Here is a 13,506-nt window from a genome sequence, read left to right on the forward strand (position 1 = left end):
CCAGGCTGGTCTCAAACTCCTGACCTCAGGTGATCTGCCCACCGCAGCCTCCCAAAGTGCTGGGATTACAGGCACGAGTCACCGTGCCCAGCCACTAAACTTTTAACAAACAATAAAACAAAAATATTCTGTCACTTTAAAAAAATCAAGAAACAAGAAAATCATGTTATTTAGAGACAAAAGACCAGAAAATAAAACCAAAACTAGTGAAAGTAGTTGTGGCGGACTGTCACTACAACAGTTACTACTGTTACTACTTGAGACCCTCATTAGGAGACGGGACAAAGGGACGAACATGGAAATGATAACAACAAAAAAAAAAGAAACTGTTTTAAAGGAAGGGCCAGGGGAAGAAGAGCTCCCTGCTTCTAGAGAGCAAAGGCAGCCCCCCTGAGCTTCCACAGCCCTTCGTATTTATTGGGTAACAAGAACAGGGAGGAGGAGGTAACAATTGGTCAGCTGCTTAATTGATCACAGGTTCATATTGTTACTAACAGGCTTCAGATGTACCTAATCACAAGAAACACTGCACTTGGGGCATGACTGCCTTCAGCATTCCTTCTGGGTGGCATACGCAGTTTGTCAGTTTGCCAACATTCTACATTTATGAGAAAGTTTGTTGCTTACTCATATAGCCTCCAGTGGTATACTGAGTTGATCACAACCCTCATTCTTTCAACCTCCAACGTTTCTCCCTTTTTGTTTTTGAATTAAGAAAGGCAACTACAGGCCGTGCAGCCCTTAATTGCCAGTTGGTGGTCCAGCTGATCTTACAGACGCAAGGGAAACCATGGCCAGCATGGCCACAAACATGGAGTCAGGGGTCTTTGCCTCACCCTGACACTAACAGCGTCTCAGCTTCCTGCATGGTTTTCTTGATCTGTCCCCATGTCATGGGGGTTGAACTCCAGTCAGTCCTCGTTCCATCTTCGCATTCAGATTCAACTGGCTCACAGCTCATATTAGGGGAACCAGGCCTGTAGCTAGAATCCACGGATCTCTCCAGTCTTCCATTCCATGGTCGCACACATCTTGAGGGCACCCACACAGTTTGTTCATCTCCTTATGTTGCTGCCAGCAGACTTGTAACGGGGTTTCTCATTTGTCTGGTTGGTTTTATTTTTTGTGTTCCAGCAGACCTTCCTCGTTCAAGTCCCTATAGGACCCTGTCTCTATCTGTCCCTGTCTGTCCCTGCAAGTTACTGCTAGCTTCTGCTAGTCTCTGCTAGTCTTTGCTAGTCTCTGCTAGTCTTTATCTATCCCTATCTGTCCCTGTCTGTCGCTATGGTCCCTGTTAGTTCCTCTAAGTTGGTGCAAGTCCCTATCTTTCCCTATCTGTCTCTATCTCTATTTGTCCCTACTTATCTCTATTTGTCCCTGTAGGCCTCCTCAGGTCCCTTCAGGTCCCCTCAGGTCTCTTCAGGTCTCTGTTTGTCACTGATAGTCCCTGTTCAGGCGCCACTTGTGGCAAACTGCCACAGTTACTACTTGAGACCTTCAATACAACAGTTACTACTTGAGACCGTCATTATGAGACTGAAGGAAGGGACAAACGTGGAAATAACAAAAAAACAAAAGAAACTGTTTTAAAGGAAGGGCCAGAGGAAGAAGAAAAGAGCTCCCTGCTTCTAGTGAGCAAAGGCAGCCCCTGAGCTTCCACAGCCCTTCATATTTACTGGGTAACAAGAGCAGGGAGGAGGAGGTAAGGATTGGTCAGCTGCTTAATTGATCACAGGTTCATATTGTTACTAACAGGCTTCAGATGTACCTAATCACAAGAAACATTGTGCTTGGGGCATGACTGCCTTCAGCATTCCTTCTGGGTGGCACACACAGTTTGTCAGTTTGCCAACATTCTGCATTTATGAAAAACAGTTTGCTGCTTACTCATACAGCCTCCAGTGGTATACTGAGTTGATCATGACCCTCATTCTTTCGGCCTCCAACAAGTAGTTGCCTCAGGGGAGCAGAAATCTGTCAAGAAGGGAGCTAGGGCACTGGTCTGCTGCTTTTCTTCATAAGCCCTGCAGTACTACCTGACTTTCTAAACCATATAAAGCACCCTGGGGAATGCCATTTGCACTTTAAATGAAAGCAAAAAGTGCAAAACCACAGGAAAGGCAGAAACTAAAGGTTGGGGGAGAGCCACATTTTATTCTGATGTGTTTTATCCTCTGGTATATTTTTCTAATATTGAAAAATCAGGCTAGAAACATTACTTTAAATGTTTCTAGTCTGAAAAACAAGATGAAGGGTACTCCCTGTTCCAGCATGATTCAAGAATCACACAACTAAAAGTAGTACTCAGGTCTGCTTCATAATCATACCTTTACACAAAAAACCAGATGGGCAAACCCCATCAGGAAAGCAATCCTGTCTTTTATAAAAGTTAGATACTGCAGATGCCAACAAATTGCAAAAAACTTCAACTTCCACTGAGTAATAACATCGAACAATTAAAAGCAATAACTGGAACTCACAGAAAAAACAAGGGTTTTAGCCATACACAAGGTGGGTGCCCTTGAGCCATTTATTCAATTTTTAAGCCTCAGTTTCTCATCTGTAAAACGAGCACACCAGCTACTCCAAGATGGTGCTGCAAAAAAGAAGCAGGGTTATTAACATATGTAAAGTACCAATTACAACACCTGGTGTATAGACTGTGCTACAAAACCATTAGCTTCCTTATTTTTTTTTTTACATGTTTATTGATTATCAATGCTTCAGGCCTTACAGGATTACTTACAATGGAACCTAGAACAAAGGTAGAACTAAGCATAAAATGCATGCATCAGGGACAGGTTAAGCAAAGCAGCTGACACGTGAGAGCACCAGAAGCAATAGACGCAGTAGACCCAGTGGACCCAGTGGGCCCAGGGATACACCATCATCTAATTTTTCTAGCCTAAAATAAAGATATTTATATGAAACCTGATTTCTTAATGTTGGCAACTAACAAGTTAAAACACGATGTTGCTGGAAAATATGTGTGCAGGTATATTTCACACAAAGATTTATAAAGGTTACATTTTAATGCCATATGCAGAGGTTTAAACATTATCAAAAATTCTACTCACTAATAGGCTTTTTTCAGCAAGTTTACTGTGGTTATAGAGAGAAGAAGTTAGAACATATGCACACGATTTTACATTTATAATCAGTTACCTCTGGCAACATAACAAAAAAGACTACATTATCCCCGTGTTATTGAAACTAGATTCCAACTGTTTTGCCATATATATGCTCTTTTGTAAATTAACAAAAAGAATGAAGTTAAGACAAGAGTTTCTAAAAGCTCAAACGTTATAGATACTGGACTGAAATTGTTAAAAAGTGGTTTTAACTTGTGATCACCATAGGAAATTACCGTTTCATTTCAAAGACTGTACTTCCACACAGATAATTATTCCTGACCACTGCAAAAAATCTGCTTACCACATATTCACCAGTAACCAACTCACTAGGTCTCTTCTTAACCTAACAATTTTTACAGATGCCAGGCACTCTGTGAAGCATTTTATAAGCATTAGCTCATTTAATCCTCATGTATCTCTGAGGTAGGTATGATTTTTAACCCCTTACTGCAGGAAATGAGGCTTTGAGAAATAATTTGCCCAAGGTCACAATGGCGTATATGGCAGTCTAACCAGCATCAAATAGTGTGGACATGTTACTGATTCCTTCTAATCAATATTCCATCAAAGAAATTTATGAGGAAATAAATGCACATTCGTTAAGTTCAAGGTAAGAATATGAGTGGCCAGGATTATATCAGAATTCAATTTAACCTTGATAATTAGGTAAATGGGGGTCAACTAAATGAATTCAGTTGAATGGAAAGAAGTACAATGGGGGGTAGGGGAGGATAAATGATGAAAAGTGCAATAGGGTGAAAAAATGAAAAAAAGAGAGAAAAACAAAAGAATACTCTTAAAACTTCCATCTTCTAATCTCGAAAATAAGAACTGAAACATCAGTTCTCAACCTTTTCTGTTTCCCAAAACCCTTTCAAAAACCGCTCCTAAAGTTCTCTTTCTCCCTCAACCTGTTTCTCTCATCCACTTGTGCACACACACAGAGATGCTGCACACACACAGAAGTGCATGCACATGGGAACACAATACCTCACTTACAGTCTCAGGCAGTTGATGCACCCATGAGGCCCAAGAACCCCACTCTCCACCCCAGGTCAGGAGTCTGAACCAAATAATCTCCCTCAAGGTAAATGAATCTAGGGTGAAAAACAAGTAGCTTCTGGACAAAAAGAGAAAGAAACAAAGAATTATGGCAGAGTGTAAATCACATTTTAATTTTATGTCTTCAAGCTACTGGGATATGTACACATATCAGTAGAATGTAGGAAACTCTGAAAAATATGAGTGAATTCAGCACTGTTGTTATAATGGCCCAGCCCTGAAGCTCATCAGCAGGTCTGGAAACTTAAATACAAGGGCTTGGAAAAGGTGACTTCAGAGTTGGTAATCAGAACTATATGACAAGCTTTTTAAAACCACAATTATCCTGGAAAAAGGCAACTGAAGGGTAACATAAGTTTTTAAGTATTTGAAAATTATTTCATGAAGGTTGATGGTGAGGCCCTAAGAGCAAAGCAAGAGGAAACTGGTCTCTTCAGAAAGGTTTGGTTTAAATGCATGAACTACCCTACCTGACCTAGGCAATAAGGTCCGATAGATGAACAGTGACAAAACACTTTGGGAGCCTTTCCATGCCTCCAGTTCCTAACCTGGAAAGAACTAAAATGATCCCCATGATGCTGGATTTAGTTATCTACGCAAAATTTCAACTTGGCTATCTAAAGCAAAACCTTACTTAAGATACAGGTCAGATCTAAGGAAAGATTGTTCTTATCCTTCAATTTATTCCAGATTATTTGGGAGACAATCTATGTACTTTTTGACTTTATGGCTCTAATATGCTAGAGTGAAAATATGCAAAATTCAGAGAGGTATCTGTGAAGTGAAAACATGTTTCCATTTTAAAGATAACTGAGAATATGAAATTAGCTCAACTGCAATCTTTGAAGAAAAAATATCCAGAAGCAGTATTAATGCACTCATAGATCACATGAAATCTATCCCAATGCCAAGAAGTAAGAGATATCACTTTAAAATAAGAAAATTCAGAAAGCCTCTAAAATTCTAATTAAAATTAATACTAGCCCAACACCATGGAAATATATAGATTATCTACTCTCCTAGACATGAAAAACATGCATCTAAGAAACTTACAACACCGATCCCAAGCCAACCACAAAACCAGGAGAAACAATACCAGTGGTTAGAAAAGCAAATAAGTATTACCGACATGATATTTCTACATGAAACATTACCCATTTCTACGTCAACTCTATCAAAGAATCTTCACTAAAGATTCTTCACCTCTAATACATTAAAGGTTCAATGAATTAATTCATCAAATATTTATTAAATACAATGAGTAGATGCTTCACATCACGAATACATATAATATTCCCTCTCTCATATGAAATACACATACATACATATACTTTATAGAAAAAGCTACCAAAATCTATTAGCTATAACTATAAACCGGCTGGGCACAGTGGCTCACACCTGTAATCCCAACACTTTGGGAGGCCAAGTCGGGTGGATCACTTGAGGTCAGGAGTTCAAGACCAGCCTGGTCAACATGGTGAAACCCTGTCTCTACTAAAAATACAAAAATTAGCCAAGCATGGTGGCGCATGCCTGTAATCCCAGCTACTTGGAAGGCTGAAGCACGAGAATCACTTGAACTGGGAAGACGGAGGTTGCAGTGAGCCGAGATCACCTCACTGCACTCCAGCCTGGGCGACAGAGTGAAACTGTGTCTCAAAAACAAAACAACAACAACAACAAAAACTATAAATCATTTCTAGATGATAACTGAGATTATTTATTTCCTTCTTGGCTTACCTTTAACTTCTTTTTTTTTTTTTTTTTTTTGAGACGGAGTCTCGCTCTTTCACCCAGGCTGGAGTGCAGTGGTGCGATCTCAGCTCACTGCAAGCTCTGCCTCCCGGGTTCACGCCATTCTCCTGCCTTAGCCTCCCGAGTAGCTGGGACTACAGGCGCCCACCACCACACCCGGCTAATTTTTTGTATTTTTAGTAGAGACGGGTTTTCACTGTGTTAGCCAGGATAGTCTCGATCTCCTGACCTCATGATCCACCCACCTCGGCCTCCCAAAGTGCTGGGATTACAGGCGTGAGCCATCGCGCCCGGCTATAATTTCTAAATAACTCTAATAGCTAACTTGGAGGCCATTTCCCTATGACACCAGACACTGACTCCATTTTAGATTTTAGTCTAGGGCACTGCCCACGCAGAGAAATGATACAAATCTCATAATATCAAGTTGCTGGTTTACGCCAAAACATGGCATCCCAAAGGATGTTCTGTCTAGAATTGGTGACAGAATCGCATACCAATCTTCTATTTGCTCAGACATTCCAAAGACATTAGAACTGTTTGCATGTTGAGAGGAAGAGACTAGGGCTAAGAGTGGATCTGCTGACTCCTAACGGTTCAGCCCTGAGATTCCAAGGTTCTATAAAAGAGCAGTGAATTAGGGTTTGGCTACTACTTGCTGAATGAAAGCTAGCATAAATATTTACTTGAGGCTTTGAAATCTTTAAGGGTACCCAGTGGTTAGGTACAGTAATTCTGAATCTGAAAAAAACAAGCCCACTAGAAATGTTTCTAAATAAAGGTGGGATGGAGGAGGTAGGCACATTTCTTTTGTTTTCTCCAAGTAAACAACACAGATTTTAGAAATGCAAAATGTGACTCAGTGGTATTGATCCCTATAAACTGTTTATTTGCCTTATAAAACTAGTAGCAATTCACACTTTTCAATAAAAAGCCCACACACAGCTTTTAAACAGGCTACTTCAGTTCAAAAAAGAAAGAAAAAGGCCCATGTCTTCAGCTGGGATTACAGGCGTGCGCCACAATGCCCAGCTAATTTTTGTATTTTTAGTAGAGACAGAGTAAAAACAGAAACAAAACAGAACCTTCAAAAATATTTAGCATTCTGCTATATAAAATATAAACTCTATATTCCTAAATGAAATAGCAAAGATACAACCTTTGTAGTTCACCAGCCACAGTAATATGAGAGGGGTGATTCTGGGCAGAACCTGATGTTAAACATAACTGTACGATATTACTAATTACAGAGAAATTGTACCAATAAATATTTTGGTTGTAGACTGCTTTGTCATCTTTGCAAGTATTTTTAGTTGAAAGCAAGTGGTTGGGTAGTACACGTGGACATGGTTCTGATTTTTAAATACCTATTTTTACATTCTGGTCACTGGTTAGGTTTTCTAAACTCAATTCCTTAGAACTAGTAATTTGCAAAGGGTAAGCCACAAGAATGTTACGTTAAGAAGCCAAGGATCTAACTAGCTCAGCAACTCAGATCAGCACAAAGCTCATTTGGAAACCTCCAAGTGCTCACATTATCTAATGATGGACACAGGCAGTCAGTAAATCGTTAAGAACAGGTATGAAAGTGAGCAAACTGCCCTAAAGCTATCTCCTGAAAAACAGCAAGAAATATCTGAACTTCCTTCTTTTATATTTAGATAGTTATTTTTTTGGTGGCCTCTCTTCAGATTCATCCCCTAAATTAAATTTGCTTCTTTCTACTTGGACTTAAATTTCAGATTTGAAATATACATACCCAGTTGCTACAAAATGCTCCCTGGCAGTTTACGTTTTTTACAAAAGTTAGGAAAAATTTTACTGAAATTATAGCTTTGTTAACTGATTTTTTTTAAATCACCTTTAATCTTTTTAAACGATCACCACGCAACGTAGATATCAAGAGTTCGAGGGACATAGCTCAATTTATCCAAATTTTCTTTCGAAGGTTTTTGCAAAAAGTGCTCTCAACTACTTGGACTAGTGGTGAAAGATTAAAGAACTGTTATGACTAAGTCTTTCTTACAGAGGGATGTTTTAAAAGGAAAGAAACCGTCCCTTCCCGTTACTCTAAATGAGCAGCCTCTTGTTCTCAGCAGTCTGTCTGCACACAAGACCACTACTGACTTCAGTGGGAATTCTGCCCAAGAAGTGAGGAAGACAGGATAGGATTAAATAAGCGCTAAATCCACACCATTGTTCCAAGCCATTACCACTTGTACAGTTCTCCAATAACCTCCAAAGAATAGATATCTGAAGTTTGATGGTGGTTCTTAAATTGAATTAAAAGAATGACCACTCGAGCTCTGACAGGTGACACAGCATAGCTCTGTAAAAGTTGTGTCAAACTCACAGCCTGATGGATGTAGCCAGTTGGCCCTTATCACAATTCAAGATTGCATTGCAATGCAGCCCCCATCAGTGGCTGCAACAGCCACCCAGTGATTTCTCACAGCAATGAGCCTGCAAAGGGAAACTGAATAGGATTAAGCACTATTCGTTCCCCACTGAAACCTGTTCAAAGCTTGAGAATTCTAAATCCTAGCCCCTGCAGCATAGAAACTGACTCAGTTTCCCTCAAGTGCTAAGTCCAAGGTGAAATGTGACAGAACACCAACTGAAATGCTAATTCTCAACAGCGTTATAAAGAGACCAGAGAAATACTGTATTCCGTTGAAAAAAACAATAAAAACGTAGGGTGGGGGAGGAAATAAAGCCTGAAAAAATGAGGGGAAAACCGCGAAAGTCGTTTTTTTAAAACAGCTTAAGTAACAGTAACAAGAGGAACAAGACGCCTGGCACACACATGCCGTTTCAGAGGCAAGAAGTTCAAGAAACTGGGGAAAGATGTGATTCAGAAAAGTGAAAATATAGTCACAGCTCCTCTAGATTCCACCTTCCCTCCCACCCACCCAGGGATCTTAAAATTAGGGGCAGCTGTGGTGTTGATAGGGCAATTCAAAGAAAGACTACCCGGGTCCGTAGGGAGGGCTCCATACGCAGACCCCTCCTCAAAATAGACTCTAGGCAGGAGTTCTTCTCACCAAACCTCATTTTATTTATAAAAAAAAAAAAAAAAAAAAAAAAAAAACTTGACCTCAGGGGAAGTGAGCGATCTAGAGAAGCATAACTGATGTCCCACCACAGACCTCAGGCTGCTGGGGGCAGCGTCTGTGCCTGGGGATGGGGTCCCCAGACGCCGACTTCAACCCTGTCGCGCTCCTTTAGGTTCTCCTCGTCCTTCCCCTGCTCACCTAAAAATGCTCCCAACCCTCGGCCCCCAGCGCAGGAGGAGAAAAAAAAAAGCCATCTGTGTTGAGATGGCCTGGGTGTGGGAATTGTAAGGATCCGCGCACGAAACACGCGTCCCTCTCCGCAGCTCCCAGACGGCGCAGGCGGCAGCTGGGGGCGCGGGCGCGAGCGGACACCCGGCCCGACCCGCACCGCGCGTGGGGCTGGCGCGCCGCCCTCGCCCGGCTTCCCGCAGTCCCCACGCGCGCGGCCGGCCCGCGCTTCCCCTCCTAAAACCTTCCTCCTGAAGGGCGACGCCGCGGCCGAGCCCCTCCCCGCGGTGGGGGGGGATGGAGCCGGATTTCTCCCGCTGTTGCTCCACGGGGCCCGGACGCGTGACCTGAGCCCACGGCACCCCGGGAGGGGACGGCGTCCTCCCCGTGCCCCCGCCTCTCCTGGTTCCGCCGGGACGCGGCCCCGGTCCCCCGGAAGAGGGAAGAGGGGAGAGGGGGACCGCGGGGAGCAGCGAAGCCGGGATCCGGCCCGGAGCAACAGGACCCGGACCCCCGGGCAGGAATCGGGTCGGGCAGAGACCGGGAAGGAAAGGAGAGAGGGAGCCGCAGAAAATCCCAAAGCCGGGCCCCCCTCTCCCCGCCCCCCATCCCGGTGGGACCGTCCCGCCACCGCTTCCTGCCCGGGATCAGCTTCCCAGCTGCAGCCAGAAGAAAAATCTGAGCGGCCCCTGCAGCCCCACACTGACCAGTCGCCCGGCCCGTGCAGCCCCGCACTCCTCCTTACCCCGACGCCGCACCTCAGGAGCTTGCTCGCCGCGGGGACCCGTCCCTCTTCAGTCCCAGCCGCCAGCAGCCGCGCCTGCCTCCTCCCTCCGCTAGGTTTCAAATTGAAATTCCCTGGCTGGGGCCGTCAGAGGACTCTGAGCGCCGGCCCCGCCCCCTCGCGGCGGAAGCCCCTCCCGCGCCCCCGCCGGACGAGCCCCCGGGGCGGAAACCCCCGCGGGCGGTCCCGCCCCCGACGCCCAGGCCCCGCCCCTGCGCGGGCGGGGGACCTTTCCCGCGGGATTCGCCGAGCGCGGCCGCGGAGACCCGGGGCTGGAGGACGTCTTTCGCCCTCAGGGCAGCCCGGATGATAGCTAATGCGCCTGGGCAAGGCGTTCTCAACTGCGATTCCCGGCCTTAAATGTCCTCCCAACTTTTAAAAGTTATCTATTCAAAGTGCATTTGCTGACTAAACCTTCATTGAGCGCCTTCCTAGAGGTAGACACTGGAGCAGAGCCTGGAGATGCAGAATAAGGAAAACTGGGTCTCCCTCAGTCTAGAGTGGAAAAAGTGCTTTCACAGAAAGGGCATTGAAAAGGAACCATTTATTCTTCCTGTGGGAGGGACAGGAGGGGTTGGGGAAACCCCGTGGAGGAAAGGCCTCCCCAGAGTAAGTACGATTTCTCTGGGCAGAGGCCTGGGAATCTGGATTGCAGAGCATGACCACGGGTGAAGAAGAGTCTGGAAAAAAACCTAGTTTGGGGCTAAATTGTGGAAAGCCACAAGCGCACACACACACACACACACACACACACACACGCTACCCTTCTGGTTCTTTTCTTTTGTACAATGAGGTCAATATGTTTCAGATTCAATATATTTCATCTTTTTGAAGGTTTGCACGTCAAGCTGGTGTCAAACAACGTGTCCAGCTCACTGCCTCCAGCATCTGCCTCACAGGCACCTCTTATCCTTTTTACTCCTCCCACTTTTATTGAGGTCTTTAGTGATTCCACCACAGCCAAAGTCAAGTTTCCCTTTCTTTCCTAAACAGAACCTTTTCCAAAATTAACAATGTCAAATGAAACCTCAATTACAGTACCTTCCAGTTAACAAAATACATTCACATATTTTATCATCATTTGATCCTCACAATCACCCTATGAAAAAGGCAGGCCTGTATGAGCTCCATTACATCAAAAAGATTTGGGAAGATAAATTATTTGCCAAGGTCCTTCTAGTAAATACTACAAAGAATAATGGTTAAGGTTCATTGTGTGCTTTATGTGCTAGGCATTGTTCTAAGTCCCTTACATGTATGAATTTACTTAATCACAATCCCATATGCTAAGTATACAAGTTAAATTTTATCAGGTGTGCTAAAACAGAGCAGAAATCTGATTAGACAGCAATTCTGGTAAAGGAGACCTGGGAATTTAATGAGAAAATACTATTATTTTCTCATAATAAGAAATATGCAGCAGATTTACAACGAAACTAATGAAACAAACTTCAGGATCTCTCATTTTCGCAAGCCTTGAAACTAACTTTATAATTTTGTATTTCATTTTGTGTTTTTGAAAGAGTTCCTAAAGTCATATAAGCTTTTGGGCCCATAAAACATTGATCCACCCCTGATGGAGCCCCCTTTAAAATGCTAGTGCAAAATAACATAAATATAGGCATAGTCAATAAAATAAAATGCCCTTCTCATAAGAAAGGATATGCTTACTATACTCTCTGTTGAGGTACATGAATCACTCCTATATGCCATCTCTTAAGAGGAAATTTTTCCCTCCAAAAGAAAATATTGATAAGCTAAATTATAACCATAAATGGGTGACCTTGAAAATGTGGGAACCAGCAAGATTTAGCCTAAAGAGATGATTAAAGGTGATAAAAAAACGTTGTCAAATGTCTAAAGGCTATTGTGTGGAAGAAGAATTGAACTCTGTTTTTGGACACAGCCTTACATAGCCCTAGCATTTTAATGGAATGGAACAGATTCAGTGAGGACCTAGCAGGAACTGAGGGCAGAAAAATCAAGTCCCAGGAGCTATAAGGAAGTAAAGAAAACTGATGGAAGGTGGCATCATAGAGATTTTAGCAAACAACAGGTGGTAGTCCAGACAACCAGGGAAGTCTAACAAGAAGAGAAGAGGGATTTGAACAGAAAGAAGGACAAAGTCCTGGAATAGGTGATATCCAAAGACTCAGGCAGGCGGAAGCACTGTCAGGACTACCAGGCTGCAGTTCAAGGGCAGAATGTTAATCCCCAGGAAAACACACTAGGTAGAACAAGATTGGGTCTTCCTGCTAGACACACTGTAGTAACAGGCAAAGGACTGACACAGAGAACAAGAGAAGAGTATAGGTACTAGTCCTGAGAGCTACCACATCCAAATTTACCATAGTAGCCTCAATCCTGGGCACTATGTGCAAGCAAAGTTAGTCTGGAAGTATGGACTAGAAATGTACCCAGGACTTCCTTAGTGCCTTTACTTACCAACTCACCCCCATAGGCATGGCCCCTGGAAGAGCTTGATCTCACTATACCCATGAGTCACCATTTTATCTTTGTGCCTTCTGTGTGCCAAGCCCAAACCAGGTTGGAGTGGCTCTGGGTTGAGGACCTGCCCTTCCTTTACGTGGTCCATAGGCAGCAAGACCTGAAAATGCCCTCTCCTACTATTTCTAAGGCATTCTCAAGCTTCATAGTGAATTCATGCAATCCCAGTTCCACTGCCACAGCAACAAACATATCACACAAATGACTGCAGGAGTCACTCTGTCACCTGGCCAACTTTGGCTCAGTTTCAACTGGGCTACAAGACCCTGCTTTAGTGACTTAAAACAACCGTTTTATTGCTTGTGGTTCTTTGGGGCAGGAATTCAAGCAATGCTCAGCTGGGAGGCTCAACTGTGGATAAAGGATCTAAGATGGCTTCACTCACATGTCTGGCAGTTGGTGCTGCCTGTCAACTGGGGCACCTAATTTCTCCTCCACATGGACTCTCATCATCCAGACTCCTTCTCTCTCTCTCTCTTTCTCTCTCTCTCCCTCTCTCTCCCTCTCTGTCTCCCTTTGTTTTCTGCACGTGCTCCCTCCCTCCATCCTCTATGTGGCCTATCTAGTAGGATAACCCAGACTTCTTTACATGACACCCAGCTTCCAAGAGCACAAAAACAAATGCTGCAAGGCCTGCAAGGGCTTGGCCCAGAAGTCACACAGCATCACTTATGCTCCATTCTGTTGGTCAAAGCAAATCAGAGGTCCAGCCCCAATTCAAGGAGAGGGGTCATAGACTTTGCTTCTTGGTAGGAGTGGAATGTCTGTATAGTGAGGGGGAAAATTGTTGACAGACATCTTGTAAGCAATTCACTACAGACACCATGTTTTTCTAGTCTGGTATTCAAGTTGGCCCTCAAGCAACTCTTTACACAGATTTTTTATCAAAAGCATCACAGGGCCTCCTTTCTATCTAAGACACACTAAGTGATATCATCTTTGGAAAAGCCACTCCCAACTATGGCTAATAACAGGTGTA

General features: G+C 43.6%; 1 protein-coding gene across 18 annotated transcripts in view; it reads right to left on the reverse strand.

Annotated features, from left to right (window-relative positions):
- Nucleotides 1-10,160, reverse strand: part of EPB41L2 (erythrocyte membrane protein band 4.1 like 2) — a 225,325-nt gene extending 215,165 nt beyond the window's left edge. For 14 of the 18 annotated variants that reach the window (XR_004029359.1, XR_004029358.1, XM_030809682.1 and 11 more), the window contains exon 1: nucleotides 9,994-10,160. The gene's annotated coding sequence lies outside the window, so the exon portion shown is untranslated. Of the gene's footprint in view, nucleotides 1-9,980 lie in introns of all 18 variants that reach the window. The other 4 variants (XM_030809683.1, XM_003255705.4, XM_030809676.1 and 1 more) reach the window with 2 other exon arrangements.
- Nucleotides 10,161-13,506: the final 3,346 nt, after the last annotated feature.

This window comes from Nomascus leucogenys, chromosome 3, assembly GCF_006542625.1.
Source record: "Nomascus leucogenys isolate Asia chromosome 3, Asia_NLE_v1, whole genome shotgun sequence".
NCBI lineage: Eukaryota > Metazoa > Chordata > Mammalia > Primates > Hylobatidae > Nomascus > Nomascus leucogenys.